This window comes from Anopheles merus, chromosome 2L (genome assembly GCF_017562075.2).
Source record: "Anopheles merus strain MAF chromosome 2L, AmerM5.1, whole genome shotgun sequence".
In the NCBI taxonomy this organism is placed as follows: domain Eukaryota; kingdom Metazoa; phylum Arthropoda; class Insecta; order Diptera; family Culicidae; genus Anopheles; species Anopheles merus.
In genome coordinates this window covers 10,075,830-10,080,986 of record NC_054083.1, presented here as the reverse complement: position 1 = coordinate 10,080,986, position 5,157 = coordinate 10,075,830, and the positions used below count along the sequence as shown (strand labels likewise).

At 42.4% G+C, this 5,157-nt stretch overlaps 1 long non-coding RNA gene across 1 annotated transcript; it reads right to left on the bottom strand.

Annotated features, from left to right (window-relative positions):
- Positions 1-2,438: 2,438 nt before the first annotated feature.
- Positions 2,439-4,455, bottom strand: LOC121591910. The gene is made up of 3 exons (XR_006004577.1): positions 4,306-4,455; positions 3,721-4,094; positions 2,439-3,641 (listed from the first exon to the last, which is right to left on the bottom strand). It is a non-coding gene; the product is annotated as an uncharacterized LOC121591910 (long non-coding RNA).
- Positions 4,456-5,157: the final 702 nt, after the last annotated feature.

Sequence of the window (5,157 nt, the reverse complement as noted above, 5' to 3'; positions counted from 1 at the left end):
GATTCGCTTATTACGATTTTTATAAACGATACGCGACGAAGTGCGATGAATATTCCTGTGAGCATGGAAGAGTGCACAGGCAACACATACTGTGTGCGAGAAAGAGTGAACAGTTATCTTGCATGCAGCAAGCAACAGCGGGGCAAAACCGGTTTTTTCAAAGAACGGGACGCACGAACGATAGCACCTTGCAAACAATATTGAAGCGGCAAAGACCGGAACGGAGTGAGCGGAAAGAACGAATTGAATGGAACGGAATGAACGGAAAGAACTAAATGAACGGAACGGAACGGAATGAACGGAATGAACGGAACGGAATGAACGGAAAGAACGGAAAGAATGGAATGAACGGAACTGAACGATTTTGTATAAAGGATCGGAACGGAACGGCCTACATAAAGAACGGAACTTTTTTACTAGGTTCGGACCGGAACGGCCAACACTAGTCAGGAGAGTACCAATCATTCAATTATGGCAAACAGTACAAAAATAGTGACTACTTCAAAGCATACCCAAACGCTCTCAGAATTATAATTTTCGAAGATGATATGGAACCATGTAACGCATTGAGCTCAAGAGCGGGTAGCAACAAAATATCAGCCATGTACTATAAAATTCAAAATCTACCACGACGGTTCAATGGATCAACATAATCTGTAGTTCCACTTATTTATGCAAAATCCATAGACACAAAAAAAAATGCTACAACAAAATCCTTTTGCCTCTCGTTGAAGACCTCAAGAAACTTGAAAAAGGCGTTACAATTTATATAAACAATCAAAAGATAACTATTCGAGGTGCAGTTATCGTCGTGACTGGAGATACGTTAGCCATGCACGAATTATTGGGATTGTTAGGACCATCTGCAAGTTTATTTTGTCGCGAGTACACGATTACTCGTAATAATTTCCTAAATGATCCTTTTGATAGTGTTGACGCCGTAGAGGGCGCTGCCAGTCGCTTCGAAATCAATCGGTTTATCGAAAACCGACCAGCGACGGCACGAACTGAAGCCCTTAGGGGGAATGACCGGCAGAGCAGGATGACGAGCAGATTCCTTCACGCACCAGAGCATACGCACGTGATTTTTTAACGCCACTAGAGAACTAGAAATAAATTTTACATTTTCTAAATTCGGCTAAAATACGTTTATTGATCTTCAGGACGCTACAGATAGTCAATATCATTTACGTGACCGTGGATGGTATGAAAAACACAATAATCTGGAATATTTGGATATGCGTGCTGATCAACGATACTCGGATATCTTTTTCAACGACATTTTCAGATTAATATTTAGCAGAATTGAAAATAAAAGTTTTCACAGTATGTTCATTAACTCATTCAATTGTCATCCAAATAAACTGCATCACATATATCCTTATGAGGAATGAATGAAATAGGTCCTATGGAACAGTATGACTGTCGGGCTTTTGAACAAAAAAAAAACACAAATATATCAAAACCCAAATGAATGCGTCACGAAACTACAAAAACGTGTGCTACAGTTTGGCAAACAGACTAAGATTTGCACCAGCACTTACTATCGCAGCGAAATATTTTAAAGACCAACCAAGATACCAACTATTGATCAGGTAAAATAAAAATGGTAAAGGATACATCAAGAGAGAGATTGACTGTCAAACTGAGTGGATGTGCCTTCCTCGTGCTCCTGATTTTTTATGCTGTTTTGCCGTGCTATTTTCTGGAATTTCAACATTTGCAACAGTGGTGCTGCTGAGTTGTTCGTGCTGGCTAGTGCGTGCCTTCGATTAATATAAAGTTGCACTGGAGTTTTTCTGTTAATTCAACATTTTTGCCGAGAAAGTGTTTGGCTTCGTTTCTGCTCCTGTCACTCATCAGTTAGTGCTGAGTCATCGTTATGCAGTGCTCAACCTGCAATGCACCCACCGATAGTGCTAATTCGGTGTCCTGTGCCGGTGTTTGTGGTTCCAAGCATCACACCCATTGCACGGGGTTGTCTCGTGATTCTACTCGTGAGCTTGGGCGTAATAATCAGTTATTGTGGTTGTGCAAAACATGTCACGAGTTTCGCAATGGCACAAATTCACTTCTCACAAGTGAGATAGCAGCCCTACTCGAATTGGTGAAAGCAGATATTCTCACCACAATTGACTCATTTCTCTCTTCTCTTAGATCGGCTATCAAGAGCGATTTGCTTCCTGAGATCCTCGCTCTCGTTGATAAGCGAGCGCTAGCACCCATATTAGCTAAGCCGTCTGTTAGCAACGCATCGCTTACGCACACATCCACTAATGTATCGTCGCTCAATGCCACAAATACATCCAGAACGACTAAAACAGCTTCCGCTCGCCGTACATTTACTAACTCAACGGAGCTCACTGCTGATATCCAAGCTGCGAACGATACCAACACTGTAGAAGATTCTGACAACTGTAACCACTACAATCATCGTACTAAGCCGACTAGTGATGTTAGTGCTGGAAACTACCGAACAAATACACAAGCATCTTCTGATCCTGTTTTGAACCAAAACACCACCAACACGGGCATAGCCGAGAAAGTATGGTTATACTTCACGAACATCAAATCGCATGTCTCCGCTGATGATATGCGTGTGTGGCTTAAAGCTGTGCTACCAACGGACGATATTAATGTTTACCGTCTCACGAAAAAGGGTGTGAACCTGGACTCGATGTCCTTCATATCGTTCAAAGTGAGTGTTCCTAAATCTCTTAAGGAGCTTGCGCTGCAGTCTACTATTTGGCCAGTTTCACTTACTGTTCGGGAGTTTGTTGCTCGTGGCCTACCAAAGCAACGTGTACATGAAAGGGCTCGATTTGACCCTTCTGAGCTTATTTCGCATCGTACAAATAGTGAAAATTGCTCTTCAGCTGTGCCAAAAACTACCGCTCATCCGGATCATTTTTTGGAACATCGATCGCCACCCCCACAGCGCGGGATTCTATCACCATCCCAGTTGACCGAGATCCTAGAGGCTATTCAACTGGAGTTTCCTCCCACACCGCCTCAGTTATCACCGGGGGTGGGGCTTCAATCACAATTCAATCTCAGCAACAGAACAGCTCACAATTAATAGACCCATTCGTGATATATTACCAAAATGTTCGAGGCCTTCGCACCAAATACAATGAATTGCGCCTTTCTGCGAATGAATCAGGGTTTGAAATGCTTGCCCTTACTGAAACCTGGTTAAATGAATCGATTCCATCCAACATGGTCCTTGATAGTGATGCCTACAACATATACCGCTGCGATCGAAGCAGGTTAAACAATGAACGTTCGCGTGGGGGTGGTGTGCTACTTGCATGTTCCGTTCGATATCCTTCTGTGGCACTTAACATTAATCAACCCACGCTTGAAGCTTTATGTATACGTGTTTCTTTTTCTAAGTTTCGTCTTTATGTGGGGATTGTTTATGTGCCACCGTATTTGAGCAGCGACCGCAACTATTTGGAATCCCTTTCTGCTTTCATCAGTGATGCATACATGCAAATGAAACCGAATGATCATCTTATCCTTCTGGGCGACTTCAACCAACCTGCGTTAGAGTGGTCGCTTTCTACCGTAGTAAGGCCAGATTCATCTTCAGCTATAAGACATTATGTGCCACATATTTCTTCGAATACATCCAGTTCCTGCTTTTTGGATATGTTAAACATGCATGAACTCTATCAGCTGAACGGGGTGCATAACCATTTAAATCATTATTTGGACCTGGTGCTCTCCAACTCTGCTGCAGCAGCTTGTTGTTCTGTGTATCCTGCTTCGTCACTGCTCCTGCCCCAGGATGCCCATCATCCTGCCCTAGAAATTGCGTTACCGTCTTCTTTATTTAGGGCTAGTAGGGTTAGGAATGTATTACCTTCTGCTCCTAATTCATTGAGTGTTCGTTATAATTTTCGGCTCACAGACTATCGTAAACTTAATTCAATTCTATCTCGTTCCGACTGGTCTTTTTTTATCAATGTACATCGGTCGACGAGGCTGTCCAATCGTTTAATGCTTTGTTAACCTCTGCACTCCTTTCATGTACACCTATTTTTCGTTCCCCTCCTAATCCTCCCTGGTCCAATCGTACTCTTCGCAACCTGAAAAAGGATAGAATGAAATATCTTACCAGGTATCGTCTGAACCGATCTGCATTCAACTTTCGTTTATTTAAGTACGCTGCCTCTGCGCATCGACTATACAACAGGGCTCGTTTTGAGGCCTATTCGAGTAGACTGCAATCGCGTTTCCGTTCTGATCCAGCATCCTTCTGGCAATTTGTTAGAATACGAAGAGGGTGCAATACGTTACCTAATGAAATGGTACTTGATTCTCGAACTGCCTCTACGCCTGTTGAGATCTGTGAGCTATTCTCTGCACATTTTTCCCAAATGTTTGAGCCACCGGTTAGTGACCCTAACCTTATTGAGGGTGGGCTTCTCTACACGCCAGAGAACTTAATTAATCTCTCCGATATTTCGGTTGGTTCTGAAACAGTTGTACAGGTGTTATTTGGGTTGAAACGTTCTTTTACTCCTGGTCCAGATGGCATTCCTGCCTCTGTTTTAATAAACTGTAAGGACGTGCTTGCTCCACACCTTGCTAAAATTTTCAACCTTTCACTTTCTCTTGGGGTTTTTCCTGCTCTTTGGAAATCCTGTTGGCTTTTTCCGGTACACAAAAAGGGCTGCCGTAGCATTGTTTCTAATTATCGTGGGATAACCCAAACATGCGCCACAGCCAAAACTTTTGAGCTATGAATCCTTCCAACCATACTTCATAGTTGTAGTTCAGCTATTAGCCCTAAACAGCATGGGTTTATGCCTGGTAGGTCTACTTCAACTAATCTCATGTCTTTTGTTTCCAATATTTTTAGATCTTTTGAAGCCGGTACCCATCTTGATGCAATATACACCGACTTTCATGCTGCTTTTGATAGTTTACCTCACTCTTTATTATTAGCTAAATTGTCTAAACTTGGTTTTGGTGATGGCATTATTAGCTGGCTGTCCTCATATTTAAGTAATCGATCATGCAGGGTTAAAACCAGGTCGTACTTATCTGAGGAGTTTTTTTGTACGTCAGGTGTCCCTCAGGGTTGTGTGCTTAGTCCACTTCTGTTTTCTTTGTTCATCAATGATGTTTGTAATGTTTTACCTCCTG